A 15,516-nucleotide genomic window follows, 5' to 3' on the forward strand; every position below is an offset into this window, starting at 1 on the left:
AGAAGAGAAAAGAAAAAGAAAAAGAAAATCGCAGGATTTACTCCAAATACATTCTGCGCTTGTATCAATAATACAATGTCATTCTTTCCTTCATTAAAAGAAAAGAAACGTTGTTGTCTTCTAAGAGTCTTTGTAGCCCTGCATGGGGGAAGCCAACATGACCTCCTGTCTCTCAAAATGTCTTGAAGTCCTGTAGGTGGACAGTGTACAGAGTGATCAGCTGGGGACTTTCTGAGCTCCAGATGGTGGCTTTACTACCAGAAAAATATCCAGCTTACAAATGGACAAGTAGTTCCCCAGTCATTCATCTTTTCTAAATTTTACAGAGATTTTATATTTGTGTATGTGCTCACATGTGTGTAGGTGCTTGTGTACATACACACTCATGTGTATATGGAGGTCTAAGGACAACTTTAGGTATCATCCTAAGGAACACCATCTACCTCCTATAAGACATGGTCTCATATTTTGATGTTCACCAAATAGGCTAGACCAGCTGGCCATTGAGTCCCAGTCTGTCTCATCAGTGTGCTATTGAACCTAGATTTTATATGGCAAAGGACACTGAACTCCAGTCCTTGTGCTTGCAAGGCTTTACCACTTGAGACAAAAACATATCCTCAGGCCTATTTTGAACATTTTAGAAACAGCTCACAGAATAATTTTGCTACTTACATGGAATTCATGATACAGAACATATCAAATGACACTAAAATTAAAGGCAGGTGATCTGTTGGAGATGAGAGGCTTCCCATCACCTAAAATAACACTACCACCAGGGAGCAGTGGGGAATAGTGAAGGAGAGGGAGGGACGCCTGAGATGGGGCTTCAACAAGCTGTATTCACTTTAAGGGTGTAATTTCCCCAGAAAACACAGTATCTATTTTGAATGCATTTTTGCTGCCCATTGGCTCCTGTAACTGGTATCAAGCAGTCTGCAACAAGTGTTCTCAAACAATCTCCTGATAACTGAAGATTATCCAGATTGGGCTAATAGGGATAGCACTGAGATACCATAACTTCCTCCAAACAGGGAAGAAGATGCCTCACAGTGCTCAGAATAGTTATGAAAGTTAAGCTCAGAAAGTTAGAAAATTCACCCGGCTCCTCTCTTAAAGTTATAAAGGCAGTAGGCAATTGTTGGAGAGATTTTCTTCTGTTCTGTAGAAACAGTCTGAACGTTGGACAGAGAGCTCCAAGGATTTATCTTCTCTGAGTCATTACACACACTGGAGTGGGATTTTCTTTGAGGTAGATGTTTTTGAGTCTCTCATGCACTTGGGAGTAATCTTTCACCTATGCTGTATGTAGTCCCAATAAGTTCATTGGCTCACCCAGCTACAATTAAGAGGAATCATTACATTGGTCTCTTGTCCATGTCCTGTCTGGGGTGAGTAGACATTTGTCCAGAAAAATGCACACAAAAGACAATAGTCTACAGTAACATACTGTTAATGAAATAGACAATTGCCAGGGTTTGAGTCCCCTTTTCATATGCACTGTGGGTAGATCTTTAAAAATAGGTTTTAATTTAGCTAAAGATGAATCTGTTATCTATCAGAAATAATGTCACCTTCTAGTGTTTTCTTCATGATTACATCCAGTGAAATGCATGACATTCAATATTTATAGGTAATTAATACTACTAAAGACAAAGTCATATGTTCAAGGCCTGTGACAGAACTAGTTATGTTCTTTCAGCTTAGTATCACTTTCTTTAACCCATACAGGCTTCAGTAAAGCATTCTTGAATAGCTAGTTTGTTCCTGATACATAATAAGTAGTGAGCATGTTACCGCACGGATCCATAATATTAATATTTCTTATTCTGTCTCCATTTCTCTCCTTACTTTGAATTTTTTGTATGTAACTTATTTGTTACATCAGCTTATAAATGGTAAGCTGGAAATTATCCTATATAAGTGCTTACTTTTAGTCATAAAAGAACGTTATGTAACATTTATTACAGCTTTTTAAAGTGTGTCATTAATTTGAGATGTCATTGTTTAACATGTATACACTGACATCATGCAAATTTATATGTTATCATATGGATTTGTTAGCTAAAACCATGAAAATATAAAATGAAGCACTTCTGAGTAAAATTGTTTTTATTTAAAAATGTTTATTTGAAAGTGACCATTATAGTCCCAGTTAAAAAAACACCAAGAAGAGGTCACCACCATAGCTTTTTTTAGACATATTATAGAACGAAATTGAGGTTTTATGTTATTAATTTTAAGTTGGCTGTTTATTGAAAATGAAGGTTGAAAGCAGAGGATTGAAGAATATGCACAGCAATGGAACTATTAAAAAGAGAGAATCTTCTTGTGTGCCTCCAGTCTGCCAGCTGTTTCCTCAGTCCTCCCAGGCAGAGTCCCTGTAGGTGACCACTATCTCCCATGCTATAGAAAGGGGAAATGTGCACTTTAATATACTATTACTGTATATTGTCATATATGTAATAGCATATCATGTTCAGCTGACACCAAAATGTCTAATTTTCTCTCCTAAATCACCTTTCTGGAAAAAAAAAAATGAAACATAAAAAAAAAGAAGCAGGAAGAAGCACTGATAAATACAGAAAGACATCCCAAGAAATGCAGTGTCATGAAGTTTGGAGGACAGAGGCTTGAGGGAGGCAACAATCAGAAGTATCAAACTGGCCCCAATGTTACAAAATCCAGGACAGTGAGCTGCAGTCAGGCTTCAGGACATTGATTTGTCTCTTGTGATTAAGGAATTACACAATACCACCAAGGCCAAGCATTCATTTCTATTTGTTGCAAATAAGCCTTACTGAGTGCACTAACTAGACTGTTCACCTCCTCAGATTTACCACCAAGACTTGGTTCACTCATATTTACAGTGAAAGACTGAGACTTTCATATAAGTAAACAAAATCTTTACACCGAGTGTGTAACATCAGTACTAGTGGTGCAACTTGGTTTTTTTATGTCAATTTTATGTTTAAATAACAACAGTTGTAATTTTCTAGCTAAAACAAGTAGAGTAGAAAAGTCACTAGCATGTCTTGTTGAGTTGCATATGATGTGTTAGGATGATCTAAAGCCACAATTGATAGAATACTCAAGATGGACTTAATAACAGTATGTGTCCTCTCCTAGAACGGGTTTAAAGTTGTAGTGTGGTTTAGTAGCTAGACAATGTCATCAAAGACATGGGCATATTTACTTCTCCCACTCTGTCATCCTTAGTGAAATAATGTTAATACCAATTTTATTAGCAAGACAACAGTATCTTCTAGAAAAAGATGAACGGAGACTTTCTTTGCTATTTTAGGTACCCTTGGAAACGTAGCAGTCAACACCTCTTCTGCTCTTTTAGACCAGACAATCTGCCCACATTTTAGCTCAGCTATTTTTTCAAGCACTAGAGATTTTGCCACTCACCTGCAGAGACATTTATCCCTATCTGAAAGTACTTTTTGTCACAACAAGAGGATTGATGTGAGAATGCTTGTATTGAGGACAGAGATGCTGCTCATATCCGCCAAGGCACAGAACATTTCTCTACAACAGGGAGTTATCCTGCCCAAAATGTCAGCAGTGTTAAAGACCAGAAGTCTTGTCACTGTCAATTTAAAAATATATAAAAAAGATGAAGTATTCATCTGGTATTTTGTCACAAGGAAAAGCTGTTTTAGGAGGATGAGTTCAAGGTAAGAAAGCAACACTCTGTCCTGGAAAGTGTAACATAGGTCTTCCCTAAGGAGATGAAGGGGAAATGAATATTGTCCAACAAGAGTTTGTGAGGAAACAAATAGTTTGTTGAGTTTAATGGAGTGGAGATGGCAGTGTTTGATAGTGAAAGCCATAAAAGATGTCCTGAGGTCAGAAATGAGAACCAAGAGCTTCCTTTATTCTAATTCAATCTACACATTAAATTTTGCAACAGAGTATATTCCACCAATGATGTCGTGGATTAAACGGTGTAACCCAAAATTTACACACATCACAGCGCTAGCCCTCACTAGCTCAGAATGTGACAGTATGTGGAGGATAGCATTTTTACAAGGAAACTGGGTTGAAGAATGGTCCTTAATGTGTGCCCTCATTCAACATGGTTGGTGCCCTATGTACAAGAAAAAAAAAAAATAGGCATAGAAGTAAGTATACATGGAAGTCAACACACAGAGAGAATACCAGGGAGAACATGGTGACCTCGAAGCCAAGGAGAGTTGTCTTGGAAGATACTTCCCACACTGTTTTCAGAAAGAGCCAGCCCTTGTCCATACATGGATCGCATACTTCAACTCTCCGTGACTGTGAGACAAGAAGTATTTGTTCTTTAAGCTGCAAGATTTGTGATTCTTTGTGGTTACAGTCCTAGCAAACTAACTGAGTTTCAGCTCTTTGTGAGTCTGTGGTGGAATCTCTGAAAGTAACTGATTTCTTCTTTGTGAAGATGGACAGAGAAGCAAATGATAGTGTTAAGAGAAATAAGTAAAGATCCCAACACATTCTGCAGCCACTGTCCCAGAAAGTGGAAATATCATGGGTTACTAAGTCACTGCCTAAACACTAAGACAGCTAGATGCAATTTTATAATGTTTTCTTATAACCAGGAATTTATTGGTTTGGTGAATAAGCAATCAACCAACAGAGTTTAGTTAACAAATTATCTGAGCTTTGAGATTTAAATCCTGGAAATACAAGCAAAACTGGGAATATGTTACTCTGTCTGTATTTCAGTTCCTCTCGAATAGTCATGGAGTACTTAGCCTCATACTGCCACAGATGCAAATTCTTAAAATGCTCATTATAATTCATTATAATTATAATGTAAAAAACCTTGCACAGTATATGGGAGCATGAAGGATAAATGTCTCCAAGGCAGCTGAGCCTTTGTTAGCATCTTCCTGCCTGGAGGATCTCATCACAATCTTCCTAAACAGATTTCATGATTAGTCATGGTGCCCCATTGTACAGATGCAAAAAGTGAGGTTTACTGGGGTCATGGACTTCAAACCGAGATGGTTTGGCTAACAAAATAGAAGGCATATCTAGCCCCACAGCTAGAGTGCTAACCCAGCCGAGGTCCTTCTTATCGCTGTCTTAATGAAAGAAAACGAAAAGCAATTCTGCAACTTCTCTCAAAATTGAAACGTATACAAGTTATCAGGAACTGCAGTTTTATCTGAGCACACAGCTTTTGGAGATTGCCTTCCCAAGCTCTAATTCCTTCATGCTGTGCTCAAATAAAGGCGACCTGGTATTCAGGCTTTGGGGAAAAATAACAATTAGTTTTAGGAAAACATGGGAATTGTCTCCTGTGACAGTTAGCCAGCAACCAGGCTAAGAACTTGGTAGGCTGGGGAAAAAGAACACATTCTGAGCTGAGAGAGAGAACTGCTTTCTCTTGCCAGCTACTCCCTCTTCTTCCATGCAAATGCACAGCTGGTGGGTCGGCCTGCATCCCAGGCAATACTCCTTTTCTGACCTCAGGCTTTAGTCCATATGTCATTGGCCGCCTAACTGGAAAAGGAAAGCTGGTTGGTTAGATTGGAAATCAGGTTTATATATACATAGTGTTGACAAAGGCATTACAGGAATAAGAACCATTTGTTAACTTGTAACCTATCGAGATGCCATAGGAGAAAGGAGGGAGCTTCACAGAGCCAGGAAAGCGCCTGCTTGCTGTTTGCTGGACACTAATCCCTCAGATCCATGCCCTGAAACCAGACAAAGGACAAATTACATGGCTCTTGAGGAGTTTATTTTTCCAGATGGCCAACCTGAAGCTATAGTTCACTGGCAAATTAAATCTCCTACAGGGAAAAAAAAACCCTACCCTGATCATATCTTTAATAAAAAGCACAAAGTGTCCTTCTTGAACCGATTGCTTAGAAATGTGGAAGATGCTAGAGAGAGCCCTGAAGGGAAGCCTTTGCCAGATATTGAGTTTCATCTTTCATGTTTGGTCATTTGGTAAGAAAACAAAGATGTGGAAACCACTTTCCAGTTTTCTAGGTGACTGCTGCTTATGATTGGTCCAATTCTTTAAAGACAGCTCTTGCCTTGCTACCTCAAGGTCAAACTGCTTTTGTCTCTAGTCCAAGTAGCTGATAGTTTTAATGTTTCCTCTATAGCAAGGAAATATATACATATGGCAAATAATGTGCATACACATATACACACACACACATACACACACATACACACATTGTTTGGAGGTAGGAAATGAGAATATGCTAGAAAGAATAAGGTAAAAGAAATATCAACTCATCCTAATGTTTGACTGGTGAGATTAATTATTATAATCTTTAGTTAAATCTATCTTATGTTTGAAAGCAGACTTATATTAAGCAGCAGAGAGAGGAAGAGAAATGGGCTAGAACTCAGAATCTCCTTGTCACAGCGTTGATGGTGACAGCTCTCATTTAACTTAAGAAATGTTTGCTGTGTTCCTTTGTAGAAGGCTAAGCCCTTTGCATATTCTTGAGATCTTAACCTAACTGAAGCTATATGGAATTGGAATTTTCATTACACAGATAGATAACAAAGCAGGCTGAGAAGATCATTATCTTGCTACTAATTGGCAAAAGAGCCAGAACCCAACACCTGTACACCTAACTCCTATGCTGTATCATTCACTTCTACAGCAAATATTTACTAAATAACGCTGCACAGCCCGCCACACCCATATATTGAGGACTCAGGAAACAACACTGTTCACTCGATGAACTTTCCATCTATTGAAACAAACAGACATAAAAAATGAAATACAGAGTGCTGAAGCGTGTGCTGGATAGGAATTGTGAGAGCGTTCTTAGAGGTTCAAAATAAAGTGATTTTCTTGACCCGCCCTGGAGGATGGCGGCAAATGTTTACAGGCAAAACCCACATCCAAAATATGACCTTTCCTCAAACCAAGAGAATGCTCTACAAGGGATTTGTCATCGAGCTGAAGTGTTTGTTTTAGGGATTGTTTTACTCTATGAATCCAATTCTTAAGCTTTTCCAACAGTGTCTTGGAAGAGTCTTCCAGACACAACAGGACTGATGCACATATGAACTCTCAAGAGTCTGTGGCAGCACACACACACACATACACACACACACACACACACACACACACACAGAACCTGCACCAGTTCAAGCGAGACACGGTCCTACCAAGGAGAAGGATAAAAAAACATAGGTTTCCATCCCTAACCAAGAATGTATTGCAAGAGCAATGGTAAAATCAGGTTTCCGCAATGGAGTGTCACTGAGTATATCAAGCATATACCAGGGCAGGCCCCATGCCCAGGAATAGTCGGCCAACACAAAACAAACTGTGGGTTTCCAAGCCAGATGAGGGACTGTAGATTGGCTGACTGTTGCCTATACCCCAAACATCTCTCAGAGAGCCAGCAGGATAGAAACATAGCCCAGTTAGATTTTTTTTTGTTTCCCAGACAAAGAAAGGGCTTCTCAGAAATCATGGGACCGGCAGTCTGCTAATCTAGCTGATAAGATTGGAAGGTCCCTGTCTCTGCTCCAGCATTTACTCCCTTGTGCTTCTCCTTCCCTCCCCCTGACTCCAGCTATATAGACTAACCCTCAGAGTCAGGGGCAGCCTGCCTGTGAATGCTGTTCCCTGACTGGGCTGCATTGTCCAGCTTCATTGGGAAAGGATGTGCCTAGTCCTGCAGTCACATGATGTGCCAGGGTAGATTGGTACTCGGGTAGGGAGAAAAATCTCCCTTCTCAGAGAAGAGGAGGGGAATAAAGGGGAGGGGCAGTGTGAGGGGAGGACTGGGAGGAGAGGTGGGAGGAACAGTGATTAGGATGAAAAGTGAATAAATAAGTAAATAAATAAAAAGAATATTTAAAAATAAATAAACAATCTGTCCTCCAAAACAGTTTTCTGGGTGGTTCCTACTTTACTCATCACTGGAGACCCTGCTCCCAGCTCCTCCATATCCTGAGATCTCCAGTGTGCAACAGCTGAATTAGGGGTGGGGAACTCACAGAACTCCATGTTATGTTTAGGGTTTGTTTGTTTGGGTTTTTTTTTTTTGGTTTTTGTTGTTGTTGTTGTTGTTGTTGTTGTTGTTGTTGTTTTGTGGGGCTTTTTGTTTCACTTTATTTGGGCATTTGTTTGTTTGTTATCTGTCTATTGATTTTTGTTTGGATTTTTTGTTTGTTTTGATTTTGGTGTTGTGCAGGTTTGCTGTTGTGTTGTTGTTGTTGTTGTTTCTACAGTCCAGCCATTGCCCACCCCAGGTTTCTCCTCCTACTGTTCTTCACCCTGTTTCCCACCCCCATCCCCACCCCCACACTCACCCCCCCCACCCCCCCAACCCTGTCTCCCAGAGAATGCTGGCCCACCGTCAGGCCTCCTCACTCCCTGGGGCCCCAAGTCTCTCAAGGATTAGGAGCTCCTTCTTCCACTGAGGCCAGGCTAGGCAGTCCTCTTCTGTAAAGCTAGGCAGTCCTCTTCTGTAAAGCTAGGCATGCCTCTTCTGTAAAGCATGTGGGAGGAGGGGTCGGGGGGTAGGACAAGCTAGTGTATGCTGCCTGGTTGGTAGCTCAGTGTCTTTTTATTTTTTTAAGAGAGAAAGAAAGACTATAAAGCTGTGTGGGTAGTGAGGTGGGAGGAATTGGAGGTGGGAAATAAACATGATCAAAACATAGTGTATGACTAGGAATTTAAAATAACATTTTAAAAAGTTCTGGTTAAAAGATGGAAGAATCTAAAGTTAGCTGTGGGTATAGGATAAGGGTTTGGAATAGGATCAGAAATTGTGTTCACTTAGGAAAATGGCAGTAATAGTCTCTTCTCTAGGGTCTATGACTCCTCCAGCCATAAGGAGTTGATTAGGTTTAAAGTACCAGGCGTGAATTTCCTAGCTAGTGGGACTGAAGTTATCTCCATGTAAAAGTGCCATGGTTGCACCTTGGTGGTATCTTACTGAGCTTGTCATTGATGTGGTTTGTAGGCTTTACAACTGGGTAGGACTACTGATTCCTTAACTGCTTTGCAGCTTACATAGCACCTTTAGCCACTGTGAGGGTTAGACTCATAGAAGAGATTTCCAGGTCAGTTCTAAGCCAGATTCTTCCAAGCCCTGAGTTGGCAGTGAGCGGTGACTGACAGAAAGGGGTCGTACCTACAATTTCAGAGAGGCTGTCAAGGGCAATGGCAATAGTCTATATTGTTTTGGGATTCTCTTGGACCCCCCTCACCAACAATGTAAGAGGAAGTTTCCCATGTCTGCTTGGGGCTTTATTAGATAACTATAGTAGTTTCAATAGGAATGTCTCCCATGTGCTCATATATTTAGATGTTTGGTCATTAGGGAGTGGCACTACTTGACAGGGATTGGGAGATCTGGTCTTACTGGAGTAGTTATGGTCTTCTTAGAGAAAATGTTTCACTGGGTGTGGTCTTTGGCATTTCTAATACTCAAGCCAGGCCCAGTGTCTCTCTTCCTGCTGCCTATGGATCCAAATGAAGAACTCTCAGCTCCTTCTCCAGCACCATGTCTGACTGTACACCATCATGCTTCCTGCCATGATAACAACTGACTAAAGCTATGAAACTGTAAGTCAGCCCCAATTAGATGCTTTTCGTTATAAGAGTTGTCATGGTCATGGTGTCTCCTTACAACAACAAAACACTGAATAAGACAAAAATCGATGGTTCTTGGGGAGAACAGTATCATCCTATATTGCTTAACTATATAAACTACTCACAAGTGATATAATGTTAAGTGAATTCATAAAATAAATTACTGTCCTATGGCTTTCCTAAGCATCCTTGGAATTATCCTTTCCCTCACCCTATGCAATACTCTCTCTTCTCTATGTCCACTTAAACTTCCCTCCTCTGTTTTCTCCCTTTCTTCCTTTTCAATTTTCCTTGTTTCTTTAGTCATTTCAGATTATATATTCAAGTCTAAAGACTCAGAGCTAATATTCACAAATAAGTGAGAAAACGTGGTATTTGACTTCCCACATCTGCGGTGCTTTCCCTGAAAATTCCATGTCATTTGAAAGAAAGAATATTATGCAATGTGACATTACTATTACATCAGTCATAGTTTTTGCATTGGTGAAAGAAATTACCTATTAAAATGAGAATTCTATATGGAGTCAAGATCATGGGAAGACAAGGGTTATTATTTCACTAATTAATATAGCTCTAAAATCACATATTTAGCTGGGCATACTGATATATGTCTGATTCCTCACTAAGGCAGAAGGATCATAGACACCATGCACATAACTAGTTTGAGGTCGTTCTGGGATGCATAATGAGATCCTCTATTTTAAAATGTCCCCCTTCTTTTACAATGATGATGAAGATATAGGTCTTTTACTAATGATGAAAGTTCTTCCAAGGGCTATATATACAAAGGACCATTCACCTCTGCTCTCAGTAATCCTTTAGAAATACACTTTAATTTCCAGGGTCCTCTTACATTAGGGATGAAGAAGATAAAAGTTCTAACAAATAATCCCTGAAGATTCTTTTGAATTAGTAAGTAAAACTATTATATGCTCTAAACATATCAAAGCACAGTACTAAAAGCCTTCTATTATCAAAGAGTCAGTATTTCAGTGTTAAATGAGCCTCTGAAGATAAATAATAGAATTTGCATCCCTTTCCTCCTACCTAGTCTGTCTACCATCAATAAAACATAAGTACATCTTTTGCATAATATCTTTCTACTCACTGCAGTCCCACTCAGTAACTATCATTTGATAGGTGAAGGCAATAGGTATCTTAATAGTGGTTTTAGGCTTTTGGAACAGAAATAACAAAGGAGAGTCAAAAGGAGAGCCCAAGAAATCTTGTAACACCGGTGCCCACACCTTTGATAGACAATTTCTTAGACTATAGTGACCCTTTCTTCTCCCTGTATCTCTCATGCCTCAACTTTGAGTTTGCCTATCAATAATGGATCAGTTTTAACCTTTTCATCCAGAATGCTTTCCTAGGTTAAACTGTTTGCACCAAGTCTCATAGGATCTTAAATTTTTGTTTCACTCTATTTTTGTACCTCTTAGAACCTGCTCTTGAACAAAGAGAAAACCTTCAGCATAAACCTTGGCTGGAAGTTATGATCATGATGAAAAAAGACCTGTATCCATCAGACTTTCATTACTGTGGCAAGCACTGGAGAGAAACCATTTAAAAAGAGAAGACATTTATTTGGGTTCATGGCTGTAGAGCTTATTGTCCATCCTCAGCTGTCCCAATTATTCTGTGGCTATTGTGAGCCAGGCTATAATGACAGAGGGGCATGGCAGAGGATGCTGCTCACTTCAACTCGGCCAGAAAGCTGAGAGAGTTAGAGAGAGGGCCTGAAGAAAATACATGACTTTCCAAGACACACCCCCAGTGACTTACTTCCTCTACCTAGGCTCACTTCCTAAAGTTCCCAACACTTCCCAAAGTAACACCGTCAGCTTTAGCTAGGAGTCTGCATGGAGGTGGTGACTTAGAAGGATGCATGTAAATGACCTATGAAAAACAGAGTTAGTACAGAAAAACAAAAAGGTAAGCACAAGGACCAAAGTCAAAATAAAACATATAGTGGGTTCAGAGCAAAACAATGAAAATACAAAGTCCATTATTAGTTAGCACTTACGACCATGAAAGGTAAATTTGGTCCTGGTTCAGTATCATGGTGACTCACTGAGGAGTTTAGACCTGATTAAACACACAGTGGAGAGTCAGCAAAATTTTATGTTCAATAAAACAATTCCTGTGTTTTATGAATATTGTTCTAGAATCAGTTTGGGCTGCAGGATGAAGTTTAATACAAAAGAGACAGAATATTGGTTAAAGCCATAGCATTAAGGTTAGTATACTGAACTAAGGCTCTAGGGAACACAAGAGGGAAAAAAAATGTACTGATGGACAGAATTGGACAGAATAAGATGGCAAACTAGTAGCAGTAGGTTGGGAATAAGAAGTAGACAAATATAATTCTCAGATAGTTAACACTTATTATCAGTAAATTTAATGTGTATGCATGGATGTGGGTGGCGTGTTCTCGCCCGCGAGTAACACAGACACCAAAGTTCTTCAGCAGATCTTTATTACGATGTTATAGAGGAAAGACCCGCTGGGAAAACGCCGGCTGATGGGAACCGGCTGGCGGAGAAGGCCCCGAGCCCCGGGAAGGCCCTGGTTAAATACCCCCTGGAGTGATGTGTACATACCCGGTTGGTCAGTTGCCCATAAAATTCTATATGCCCCGGGAAGGGCTTGTGACTTCGCGCGCTTTCCCCTTACACAAAGACAGTAAATTACAGAACTTGTGAGGACATCGCTTCCCCGAGATGTCTCTGCTCTCCACGGCTCTCTACACATGGATACTTGAGCAGGCTAGAAATAAGAATAGGACTCACAATTATACACAATTGTTATGATAACTATATATTTTTCCAGATCCCTAGCTGCTACCTTCACCTTGATGAATAGCTGATTTATAATTTGGATTTAATTGATCATAAACAGTATACTGAAACATTTAATAAGAAAGAGATGGTTACAAACTATTCTTTGTGAAGTCATCTAGAAACACCATGCTGTTCAAAAGTAGAGTTGTTCAAGGAATGAGCTTTCTGAAATACATGTGCCCATCTTCTCCCTCGTAGGGACAAGTGCTGTGAAAGTTTATCTAAACTCTCCAAATGCCTGTGACGCATGACTCTTGAGCTATGTGTGTAGAGAAAGTGTTTTGACAACTTTGATACAATATATACAACATATCCTAACACTCAAAGACCTGAGGCAAAGATTTTTCTTAATTATTTCAAAGTTTTTAAATTATTTATTTCATCAGTGATGTGAGTTTCCTCACTGTTAAAAAGGGCTAATGGCTATTTGTAAATAATGGAGACAAATTAAATATAGCCATGCCAATATGTAAAACAAACTCCCTGGCTTAGAATATTCTGACACAAGAACTATAAGTATTGGAAGAATATTGTAATTTAACCAATCATGTATACACCAGAGTTAACCTTGTTTCTTGTTACTGTCTATAAATCTCAAGAATTCCTAGGCTCAGACACAAAATGTACTTTTTGTTCCCATAGTTACCTACTAGCCAAGGATGATGACATAAGCAGGCAATTGGAAAGGAACAAAAGGGGTAGGGCTAATCCTCACTACAAACAAGAAGCACAATCCTGAAAAAGAAGCTTGAACAAATGCTCATGTATCTTGTATCTTATTTCTGAAGCTATGTAACTGTTGGAATCATTTCCTTCTTCTTTCCTTTCAACAAAACAAAACAACCCAGGCACCTATGTTCTATGCTTTGATATTAAGAGAGATTGAGTAAGGGCAAATGATTCCTTCATATGTACAGTTCACTGTGAAAGGCTTAATTGTGATGTATGAGTATATATTTACAAAAATAGAATTATCATCTCTTAATGCAAATAATCTCAGTATACTTTTAACTGAGCATAATTGTGTGATACTGATAACCATTGCTCACCAGCCTAGATACAAATTATCTTTTATCTTCATACTTACTAGTTCACCTAAAACAACATGAAAATCTCTATCTGTGTCTTTATGTTTGTATCCTGTTGTTACTCCTGTCCTGGAAAAAGTGTCCTGAGCTAACTCAAAAATTGTTAACCCCACCAGCTGAAAAATATTCCCCTGAGTGATTCATGCTAAATTAGCATTGTTAGTAAAGGCTTTCAAGAAGACTATACAATAATGGCCAGATGAACACATCCCTCATACAATTTGGGGATTAATATTAGTCTCTTAACAACCTAGTAACCAAGATCATAATTACCGACTGTGATTTACTCCCATTGTCCAGGTAACTGGCCCTGAATATATGGCCAATTTGAAACCTGGGAATCTTGGGAGAAAGCATCAGGTCCACTGTTGGAAAATTGAATTCAAGGGCAGCCTTGCTCCCTGAACAGTCATATTCTTCCTTTCTCTTTGTGCTATTTGTTCGTCCCTATTGTGTGGAGCTATCGTTTGTGCACACATTCTATGTTAGATTTTCTACACGATTGAGCTTGAAAAACCAAAGCTTAAGTACTAAATGTTTCCCTAAGGCCTGAATGGACTTAAAAGGACATAGGTGCAAAAAGAAAAGAAAGGAAAATGGGGGAAGAAAACACTGCTTGTTAAGTTGTTGCAATAATCTCATGCTGAGAATAAAGACCTTCAGAGTTAAGAGAATGAAAAACAGCCTTCTAAATAGATTGCTTGCTTTTGTTGTACAGGTGGCAAGGCCTGGAAATATAAGATATGGGGGAACAGCAGGGCAGCCTGCTAGCATTTCATTAAGCCTAGAGAATAGAATTGTGTAGTGTTTTTTTTCCCACTTTACAAGATACATGGGCTTCTGGACAACTTGGACTACAGAGTGCTGTTTTGTTGGTATGTTTTCTACCAGAAAATACTCTGAAGGAAGAGGAGCTCTTCCTACATTCTATCACAATTGGCCCCTCTCCCCTTCGATTCAAACAGAGCAGCTTCACATGAAGCACAAATTATGATCATCGTTCCTTTATACTTTCCGTCATTTAGTTACTTTGAAACCATTAATGTGAAGTCAGCACCAACCGTCAAGGAAAACAGCTTTAGAGAAAATAATATCTCTAAATACTGCCAATTAAAATTATTTAAAGTTAATGTTCTGTGGCAGTTTTCAAAGCCATTGATCCAGATACTAATCACCCATCTCAAACAAACGAACAATAAAACAAACTAAAAGCCCTAATTACTCTTGGAATATTAAAAACTAAAGGGAAATTCAAATACATGAGCTTAGGTTGCTTTCATCGGTCTCCAGAAGAGTGTAAAAAATAAAATGAGTCATCTGACACTCTTAAGTTCGAGTTCATTCTGACTTTCAAGAGGTCTACTGGGATCCTCAATATTACACACTGTTGGTTTAATTTGCTGATTATTTCCCATCAGATTGAGTATCTGTATTCTAATCCAATGTATCCCCCAAACAATTCTTTTCCACTTTGGAAAATCATCCTGAGTTTAATATTCCAACTAGAGAAAGTTCAGAAGAAATTAATAGTTACTAGTCATTGAAAGCTTGACTTTGTTCTGAGTTATTTGTGAGAAGACTTTCATTGCCGTAATAATTGTGTGGTATAAGACTTATTCTCTTTATTTTAAAAGAATAAAACTAATATTTTATTATTTCCTTTATTTTAAAAGAATAAAACTATGTGTATGGAAGTCAGAAGCATACCCCAAATCACCAGTGTGTTGGGAATTCACACCTCAGCTGCACTCCCGTTCCACTGCTTCCCAATATATAGTACTTACTTCAACTGCCAAATTCCGTTTTCTATCAGAAAATCAGAAGTACTTGTCTGGTTTTTCAAATATTTTTAATTAAAATGTGATTAAATTATTTCCCCCTCCCTTCCTACATCTAGACCCTCTCAGTTACCCTCTCTGCAACCCCTCCTTTCCCCCCAACTCTCAAGTTGATAGACTCCTTTTTTTATTATATTTGCTATGTGCATGTGTGATCTCATGTA

Source organism: Grammomys surdaster, unplaced genomic scaffold, assembly GCF_004785775.1.
Source record: "Grammomys surdaster isolate TR1022 unplaced genomic scaffold, NIH_TR_1.0 225, whole genome shotgun sequence".
In the NCBI taxonomy this organism is placed as follows: Eukaryota; Metazoa; Chordata; class Mammalia; order Rodentia; family Muridae; genus Grammomys; species Grammomys surdaster.